Source organism: Myotis brandtii, unplaced genomic scaffold, assembly GCF_000412655.1.
Source record: "Myotis brandtii unplaced genomic scaffold, ASM41265v1 scaffold144, whole genome shotgun sequence".
NCBI classification, from domain to species: domain Eukaryota; kingdom Metazoa; phylum Chordata; class Mammalia; order Chiroptera; family Vespertilionidae; genus Myotis; species Myotis brandtii.
Window position 1 is genome coordinate 5,491,625 of NW_005355159.1, and position 10,670 is coordinate 5,502,294.

At 39.4% G+C, this 10,670-nt stretch overlaps 1 pseudogene; it reads left to right on the plus strand.

The window, feature by feature from the left end:
- Positions 1–9,072: 9,072 nt before the first annotated feature.
- On the plus strand, positions 9,073–9,571 carry LOC102255451 (annotated as a pseudogene).
- Positions 9,572–10,670: the final 1,099 nt, after the last annotated feature.

Sequence of the window (10,670 nt, forward strand, 5' to 3'; positions counted from 1 at the left end):
TCACCTCCGCTTCCCTTGCCCAATATTGGACTCAAATTGTTGGAGCCAGTATTTAGCTGAAGGTCAGTTGTCTATTTGGCTAATCCAGGCCTTTTATCCAGGGCCCCTCACCCACATGAGTTGTAAACCTGGTAAGAAAGAATTCTGAGCATTCAGTCCTCCCTTTTCCTCAGTATTAGAATGAATCTGAGAAATTGGTATTTGCTTCTGTTCTTGGCTTTTCAGTTCACTTGATGAATTTGATCTTTGTACAATCAACTTGAATGCTCTGTTGAAGAAGTGAAAGGGGACTCATGGGACTTTCCTCTCCAATAAAGATGTTTTCTCAAAATCAAGCAACCCCTCCCAGCAAGCAGGGGCTGGGAGCACATTCTTGGACAATGGAGAGAGGGAGGCAATAGATGCATGATCCTGGCTCTTCATGTTTTGGGATCACAGATCCCTTTGGAAATCTATTAGAAGCTATGAACCCTCTCTCAGAAAAATGCCCACACACCTAACAGTTTGCTCATACTTCTCAGCACTCATACCCCCTCCCCTTGGAAACCTATCTCTAGACCCTGGTTTTAAAAGTCTCCAACTTAGATAAGACAAATGAAACACAGCACAAGACAATGTTATGATCAGGAGCTAAATTGAATGGTATCTGTGTGGCTATGTGTATGTACATGTATATGTATATGTATATATATATATGTATATGTGTGACTGTGTGAATGAGAAAAGGACTTCCGGAAAGTGGCAAACACTGCAACTATCTTTAAAAATATGATCCAGGAGTGTGTGATCTAGGTAGATATTCCCTAGATCCCTGACTTTCAAAGGCTCCAAGAAATGGCTATCCCAGAATTTGCCTCCCCCCCAAACCACCATTACACATTAGATTTCTCTATAGGTATCCAATAAATGCTGGTTTTGAAAAAAGGTAACTTGAATTCCTCACATGGGCACCATGTCTTGCTGCCGCCACCTGTGTGTTAATCATCAGGTTGGTGAGAAACACTCCAGGAGGCCAGTGAGTCGGCTTAGAGGTAGGTGTGGAGTTTCCTTTGTGAAAGGACTCAAAAGCTTCCAGAAATTGTGCAGACAAGCATCTGAGTCCTGAGTAGAAGAAAATCAGAAAAACTTGAAACAACTGAGAACAGTTTTGTTTTTAACAGTATATACAAGTTTAAAGTATAATTTAACAATGGCATCCATTTAAAACCTAGAATTACAGCATTCCTAACTTTTCCCTTCAGCAAATATTCACTGAGAGCCTGCTGTGTTCTAGATCCTGCAAATCTAGATCTTTGCGAAAGTGAGTGTGACAGAGCTGAACCCTGTTTTCACAGAAAACAGGGAAGGACTGCAGAGACCAGCCACCCTGGTCATTCTGTAGATGAAGAAAGCAAGGCCAGGATGAGGGAAAGGACTGACCACACAGCTAATGGGGACTGAATTATGACCAGACCCCAAGGCTTCTGGCTCTACAAAAGCACAATCGTGTTAGTAAGAATTTGATGGTGGAATCGAGGGGATTGTAATAGTTCACAATCAAGCACTTAAGCTTCTACTGTATTCCTCATCAGCTCTCGGCTAAGGGCCAGAGATACTGAAATGAATGATAAATACTTTGATCTTCTAAGATATGGTGACTCCAACCAATTTTGGTTATAGAAGCCAATGATTTTAATGAGGTAGCTTTTTATATGGGCAAATACCAAACAAACAAACAATTAGGGGACCACAGCCAACTCTTGGGAGGAACAATAGGAAAAAGGAAAACAAGAGAGGAGACAAATGGCAACAATAAGACTGTCGAGTAGAAGTTGAGCCATGTTTTGGTGGTGAAAGTATTTACTCAGAGGAGGGTGTGTCCCCCTGTGTAAACTTATAAACCATCCCCGGCAAAGAGTGCCAACTCCCTTGGAAATCTACACATTTGCAGAGCCCAGTCAGTGTTGGAAAGGGGTGAGAGGATGGCGTCAGAAAGTTCAGATACTTAGCAGGGGGCTGACCATAAACACTTGGGGAGGTAGAATTTCCAACACACTGTGTGCCTGGGGCTTCAGGTGGACCTTTGAAATCTTTCCTCGAGAGGGTTTTGGCAACAGCATGGTGCCTCTCAGTTCGCCTTTATTGATGTATCCATTAGAACGTGACATGATTTGCTTACTAACTTTCTCTTTAATTTGCATCTTAATGTCCTATCATTACGATATAAGTACAGGCACAGGGAATTGAGTCATTTAGAAATTCCCTCTGGGGATTTGCTAACTGGGGAATGCAAACTCAGAAGGCTGCACCATGGAAAAGTGGGTATCTGATCCACACCTTGAGAAGTGTTTTGAAATGAACCCACTTGCCTCAGTGGCTGAGGTGCAAGAGTATGGACATGTGGGTTTCATGTGAAGTTGGTGCTTACCAAGGTCAGCTTTCATCGTCTCCAAGAAGCGGCTGGTGGTTTTGGTTTGGGTTTTTTCCTGCTTGCGTTTTGTGCTTATGGGGATTTGTAGGCAATGCCACAGCTATTGCCTCCTACCCTATGCACTTTTGCTTCAGAACTATCTATCTTTGGTTGGGGCACCATAGGATTGGAATTCTACAAGGAAAACCATGGGAGCCAAACAGCCCTGAGTTTAAATCCTTCAGGGAGTTGTATAACAGCTCAGAATCTCAGTGAGCTCTTATCTGGGAAATGAGTATAATAGTTGGAAAAATTGTTTTGAGGACTAAATGAGATCATATACTTAGAGTGCCTACCACAGTACCTGAGTCAGCAGGTGCCTGAAAACATAACTGTTCCTTACTTTCCTGTGAGTGCCTTGTTTGGTTTCTGAATTCTCCAACTCCCACATGAAGCTCTATGAGGACCACATACAAGGTTCCAAAATGCATTTGCTCACTTTCTAGAATGGAATTTGATTTTCTAGAATTGTTATTTCTTATAAATGGGCAAAGAGAATCAAATGTCTAAGTCTGTTCAGGAAAGGGTTTGATCCAGCCCTCCCCTTTCCTCTTGCCAGAGCTGAGGACCCCAGCTGTGTGTATATAACACGAGGGCTGATAGAGCACTAGAGAGCATCCAATCCCACCCTCTCATTTTGAGATGAAGACATTGAGGTGAGAAGGATGAAGGCTGTGTAGCCATTTAGTTACAGAACTGGGAGAACTAATGTCTCCTATTTTTATGGAGAGTCCATCATTTTCAAAGTACTTTTGTATATGTACTTTTAAAATCATTTTTTATTTTTCAATTACAGTTGACACACAATATTATATTAATTGCAGGTGTACACCCAGTGATTAGACATTACATAACTTACTAAGTGATCATCCTGATAAATCTCATACCATACATAGTTATTAGAATATTAGTGACTATATTCTCTATGCTGTACTTTACACCCCCATGACTATTCTGTAACAACCAACTTGTAGTTCTTAATCCCTTCACCTTTTTAACCCATCCTCACAACCCCCTCCCATCTGCCAACTGACAAAATGTTCTCTATATCTATGAGATGAGTCTGTTTCTGTTCTGCTTGTTTGTTTATTCTGTTTAAAATTTTAGATTCAATTGTTGATATGTATTTATTGTGATTTTATTGTTATATTAATTAGAGGCTTAGTGCATGGGATTCGTACACTGGTGGGGGGCATGACCTGCAGGGATTGGCCCACTGTGGGAGTGCCAGTCAGCTGAGCAGCTGTGAACCTGCCCTCTGAGGGAGTGCACTGACCACCAGGGGGAAGCGCCTGTGTTGAGTGTCTGCCCCCTGATAGTCAGTGCATTGTCATAGTGACCAGTAGTTCCACTGTTTGGTTGATTTACATATTAGGCTTTTATTATATAGGATAGGATATGTATGTGTATGTGTGTGTGTATATATATATATTATTTTTAGTTCTTCCATATTAGGCTTTTATTATATAGGATAGGATAGGATATGTATGTGTGTGTGTGTATATATATTATTTTTAGTTCTTCTGCTTCTTCTTCTTGTTCTTCTTGTTCTTGTTCTTCTTCTTCAAAGACCCTTTAACACATTGTATGCGGGCCATTTTTGCTAATTTTTTGTGCAAATGGCAACGTTCAGTAAAATTACGATAACTTTAGTTTTACATATTTTTTTTTCAATGAAACTTTTTGTGATTTACTATAAAATGTATACTGAATCATTTTTCTTAAATTTTAAACAGACAAATACTGGAAAACTCACTGGAAATTGTGTTTACCAGTCAACATAAAATGTATAAATACATTTCCTGCATCTTATTAAAATTTCATGTAATATTGGTTTGGTGGTGATGGACTCCTTTAGTTTTTTTCTTGTTTGGGAAGTTTTTTATCTGTCCTTCAATTCTAAATAAGAGCTTTGCTGGGTAGAGTAATCATTATTGTAGATCCTTGATTTCCATCACTTTGTATATTTCTTGCCAATCCCTTCTGGCCTGCAAAGTTTCTGTTGAGAAATTAGCTGACAATCTTATGAGAGCTTCCTTGTAGGTGACTAACTGCTTTTCTCTTGCTGCTTTTAAGATTCTCTCTTTGTCTTTAATCATTTGCATTTTAATTATGATATGTCTTGGTGTAGGCCTCTTTGTGTTCATCTTGTTTGGGACTCTCTGCACTTCCTAGACTTGTATGTCTATGTTCTTCACAGGCTAAGGAAGTCTTGTGTCATTATATTTTCAAATAGGTTTTCAATTCCTTGCTCTCTCTCTTCTCCCTCCCACAACTCCAAGATGTGAGTGTTGGTATGCTTGAAGTTGTCCCAGAGGCTCCTCACACTATCCTCAGTTTTTTGGATTCTTCTTTCTTTTTGCTGTTCTGATTAGGTGTTTTTTGCTTCCTTATATTCCAAATCATTGATGTGATTGTCAGCTTCCTCTACTCTACTGTTGATTCCCCATAAAATTTTCTTCATTTCAGTGAGTGCGTCTTCATTTCTGAATAGTTCATTTTTATGGTTTTCATGTCCTTTTTTATGCTGCTGAGGTTCTCACTATGTTCATCTACTCTTTCCGGGAGACTTAGCAGCTCTACCTAATACATAGAAACAAACACAGGGAGGCTGCCAAATTGAGGAGATAAAGAAACATGTCCCAAATGAAAGACCAGAACAAAACTTCAGAAAAAGAACTAAACAAAATGGAAACAAGCAATCTACTTGATGCAGAGTTCAAAACTCTGGTTGTATATTTTTTTTCATTTGATCTTCACTACAACTTTGAGAAGACAAAGTTTTATCATTCCCACTTTATGGATGAGCAAACTGAGACTCAACGAGGGAGTAATTCTTAAATCTCAAATTCAGGTCTCTGAACTCTGAGGCTAGTGCCCTTCCAAGCCCAAACTCTGCTGCCAATGCTTTCCTGACTAGCTCTGAAAAGAATTTCCATGCCCCAAACCTGGGATACTTTACATATCACTGGTCTTTCCTTTGTCAGGATGGAAAATTCTTAGAAAAATTCTTAAAGTAAAAGGGACTGTAGGATATAACACATGGGGAAAACTGATTCCAAGAAGAATTTTTTCATTCATTCATTCATTCATTCATTCAATTATATGTCAAATATTTAGTAAGCAGCCCATTATTCAAAGAACTGTGGTTGGTAATGCAGGAGCTGACAATCTATCATCTGTAAGCATTTATCTAAGAAAAGCTCCCTCTCTTTTAAATAATAAAACAAAACTAAATAAAATGTTACTGTTTGAAGTGCTTGGGTCCACCTTGTAGACTTAATAACAACAGTCTGGTGATCTTAAAAAGTAATATCTGAGGGTCCTTCCAAGCCCCAAGGCTGAAATTCTGAGCATCACTTATTGATGTATAAGAACTAAAACTATAGACAAGAAAGTCTAAACAATTGCACTCAATCTAGACTGAAGCCCTGAAGGGGTGTGTGTGTGTGTGTGTGTGTGTGTGTATTTGTACATATATCATTGTTCTTTTTTTCTGGTCAGATTCTGGGGACAGGAAATTTAGTATTTTGAGATTGTAATTAATTGGATTTGGGCTAATTAAGCCTTTCTTGTATATATTTTATAAAGCAAAATGGTACTTGGCAAAAATCATATTCATTCCCTCAATAATACGAAGTTCTACTTGCCAAGTGACATACAGTGTAAGAATCAGGTCTTTAACTTCAGGGGGGTTTCTAATCTTGATCACAAAGAGCAAATATACAACATGAATGCTGTCACATCAGCTTCTTGCGCTTATGACAGGCAATACCTATAGATTACAGGAGTCTTGATGCATGTAGCTAGATCTGGCCTCAGAATCTGGCCTCAGAATCATCCTCACCACAAGCTTTAGGTCACTAACAATCATTAAAAGTTTCTTACTTATTTAAAATTGCTTGTCACCTCTATGCCAAATGAACACTTTCTGATTCAGCAGAGATGAGAAAACTTAGTGATATATCCAATAATGCCAAAACAAAACAAACAAACAAACAAAAACAACAGACCAAGATGAGTATAAATTCACTTCATTTAACTCTTTTGGCTCTTCCATATATTTATATTACATAGTAGAGAAACTTTCTTTGTTAAGTACTTGAAATTTAGTTTTATTTGGTTCTGAGAACAATTCAATAATAGGACAAATAAAACATTTTAAATCACATTAACAGGTATTCGCTGTATAAAAACAACTACTGATTAACCACATTACCAAAAATTAAAAGAGTACATACTTAGGGCTACTTACAGTCTATTTGAATCTTAGTTTTACAAGTCAGTCTCTATAAATGTCTGACCAAAACACCTTTATTTATAAACACTTTGACAAAAGTGCTGTGGATGGCAGCCAGGATGGGTTCAAGTAAGATTTCATTTTCTCTTTTCATCTAAAAGTTGCATTCTGGACATCTTTTTTGTTGCATTTGAATTTTCCCCCTCAATGTGGTCACATCCAAAGAACTAATTCAGACCAACCTTAACAGTTAATATTATTAACCCACTTACTATACATCCAGCTACTTAAGACAGCAGAGGGTGAGAAAGAGCTGTAGTTTTGCACAGACCACAGGTGAAGTGCTATGAGTAAGCCCATCACCATCCTGGCCTGCATTCATGGAACCATAGGCACCACAATAAGGGGATAAGATTTTACTGGACCCTACATGCCAGATCACAGCAGTGCATTTTGTCCAGCTCTAGGTAACCAAGTTTTAAAAACTGGAGGCTGCTCTGGATGGTAAAATACCTGGAAATTATGTAATAAGGAATCCATGTGGTAGCAGATCCAGTTTTTATGGGTCTAAAGCTTATACAGTTTGGGGGGTGGGGAGTGGAGGGAGGTCTTCTTTAAGAAAAAATATACAAATTTACAAGTACAAAATTAGTTATAAATTTGAACATTTATTTTAAATTAAGAAATAGATTACAAAAAATCACAGTAACCTTGGAGATTTAGGTCACCTTTTTTGTTGTTGTTGAAAGCTCTAGACAGCTTACCAGAAATATTTAAGCATAAATGCTTCCTATTGGAAACCTGGCTTCTCCTCTCCTCTTAGGATGCTCTGTAACTCTTAGCATTCATGGGACTGGAGCTGGTGAAGGACCCTAAAGCCTGAGCTTTGATAGCTTCATGGGTAATCCACCTCTGCTTGTGTAGTGTATGCAGGTGGCAGGAAGCCTTTGCAGACTGGTGGGAAAGATGCTACTAGCTGTGTTCTCTAGTTCAAGAACCAGGGATTTGCTTCTCTAGTGTTTCTGGAGATAAAACTTGGGCCTCAGGTAGAAACTGCAGCAAGGTAGACTTGGGCAACAGTATAAGAGCTCTAACAACCAGAACTGCTCATTAGCAGAATTAGCTCCCTGGCCATGAGAGGAGGAGGAGCAGAAATGGAATCAATCACCTTACAGAGTCCTGTGGCCTAGATCCCTTCATTGCGGGTAGAATTTGCTCTGGAATTTGATCTTTAAAGTCCTTCAAATGCCCACGTTCCGTGTCATTCCATTATGATCATCTTTTTGCCAGCCCTGTTTTCATTTATCCTTCTTTAGGGGACCCCAAATTTCTTTGCAGGGAAACCACTCCTCACTTTCAACCAATGGGCTCATGCCACCCTCCTTTCCAGACCCAGGATAGACATACATTTGTTTTAGTTCTGGCCACTGTAACTAATCCAAGGAGGGAGCAGGGCTCAGGTCAGTATGATCAGAGTAGTCTCGGAATGTTGGTGGTTCTCTTAGGAAAAGAAGAGCTCTCTTTTGGCGGGAGTTGCTGAGCCAGAAGATGCTGAGTCCTAGTGGTCATCTTGCCCTCTTGAGAGAGAAGCCACAGAAAAGGAAGAGCTGAGAAACGGAGAGGTGCACATTGTGGCAGTGCTGGGGAACCTGAATTGAGCCATGCCTGAATTGGACATGATTGACTTACTAAGACCTGAAACCCATTCCAGAGACTGAGCCCCCCATAACTTGTTTGGATAAACACCTCCTAGCGCTCTTTTTCCAAGGTTGGTCTCATTTATACTACTTTAGATGTTTAAAAACATTGTTTGATTTGGTTGGTTTTGTTAGTGTTTTGAATTTTTAGCCTATTTTTGGCATCGCAATGCTTTCATAAATTAAGGTTCTGGTGTGCAGTTTTCCCTCACATGACATCTATAATAGAGTTTCATATTTTTGGATGGAGGCCATCAAACTTTTCCACTTAGAAGATGAAGTTGATATATGTGTTTACCTTTGGAAAGTATGCAGAGAATTTTGCTATGGCAGGTATTCCAAGTCTTTTTCATCTTGATCACTAATACAAGATTTATGTTCCCACTCACAGAATATGACAAGCTAATAAATTAGACTTGCTGACAACCCTTCAATAAAGAAACTATTTTTCTACCGTTAATAGTCCTTTTTAGATATTAATAAGCTTACTTAGTGTTAATCATCTTGTCACAGGCAAAACTGTCTCCTAAAGAATATAATCTCCTACAAAGACTAACATATTAAAAGTGCTTTATTTCTTATGTATAATTCTTTAAATGAAACACATATATGAACTCAATGTACTATTCATGCAGTCCTTGCTTTGCATGGTCATGCAGAAGTTTGAAAATGACCGAGAGCTCTCTTTCCCTGCCGCTGCGGAGTTGCGCGGAGGCGGAGGCTTGGGTGCGTTCAAGATTCGGGTCCACCCATAACCCACCGCCATGGCCGAGGAAGGCATTGCTGCTGGAGGTGTAATGGACCTTAATACTGCTTTGCAAGAGGTGCTGAAGACCGCCCTCATCCACGATGGCCTCGCGCGCGCGCGGAATTCGAGAAGCTGCCAAAGCCTTAGACAAGCGCCAAGCCCATCTTTGTGTACTTGCATCCAACTGTGATGAGCCTATGTACGTCAAGTTGGTGGAGGCTCTTTGTGCTGAACACCAAATCAACTTAATTAAGGTTGACGACAACAAGAAACGAGGGGAATGGGTAGGCCTCTGTAAAATCGACAGAGAGGGAAAACCCCGTAAAGTGGTTGGTTGCAGTTGCGTGGTGGTTAAGGACTATGGCAAAGAGTCTCAGGCAAAGGATGTCATCGAGGAATACTTCAAATGCAAGAAATGAACAAATAAACTTGGCTTTAAAAAAAAAAATGACCGAGCAAACTTGAACCCTATAAGTCATTCTTAATAATCATGAGGAAAAATTGCAATTATTTTGTGACCTTTAAAATTTTGTCAAAACATTAAAATCTATTTTACCATTGGTTATAAATGTATAAGGAATTTTTTAAAGTAGTAAAACTAATATTTAGTTAGCACATTGTAATGTAAAACATTAGAAATATTGAGAATTAAAGTACTTATTTGTTAAAAATACACAATCAAAAGCAGTTCAAATAATGCCTGCTTTTTTTCTTTCATCGTGTAACTTATGACTTGGCATAGGCATCTTTTCTAAGCCTTTGGTGAGTTGTTATACCTCTTTCTAAGTCTGGATCAGCTTCCAACATTTTATCCTTTGCACTTTTAATGTGCAAAATGCCTCCAAGAGTTTCCTTAACGCGAAGTTTTTGCTGGCATCACTTCTTCCGGGTCCTCTGTATCCCTTTGTCGTAAACAAAATGGGTGAGGTGTCTGTGGAATCCTATCTATAAGTCAAGCCCAAGACTAGGGCTTTGAGTAGACCTTAGGCTTCATAGAGGGTAATGTTGAATCCCAGACCCCAACGCCAGTTCAGTGTTAGAAATTGTAGTGCATGATGCATTTTTCATGTGTCTTCTTTAATTCATGCCCTCATTTGGTTCTCATTATTATTCTCTGAGTTAGGCTTGGCAGAAACAATCATCCCCATTTTAGAAATAAGGTAACTGAGACCCAAAAGAATGAAATTGTGGCAGCAATTAGGAATATGATCATCAGCCCCATTTCTTCTTCTCGGGCACAGAGCTAAGCTATATTCCCCAGCCCCTTGCAAGTAGGTAGAGACACGTGACTAGTTCTCATCTATTGAATTGAGAGAAGAGGTATGTCACTTATGACAGTTAGGAGAGGATGAGAGTTCTCTATGCAGTCCTTACTTCCCCTCTGCAGTGACCTGAGAGACACCTGTGAGGATGGAGGAACCACAATGGAAAGAGCCTGGATCCCTGAGTCACCTCTTGGAGGAAACCTATCCAACCTACATTAGCTATGAGATAAGAGACAAATACTTGGTTGTCCTATTAAGCCACTGATATTAT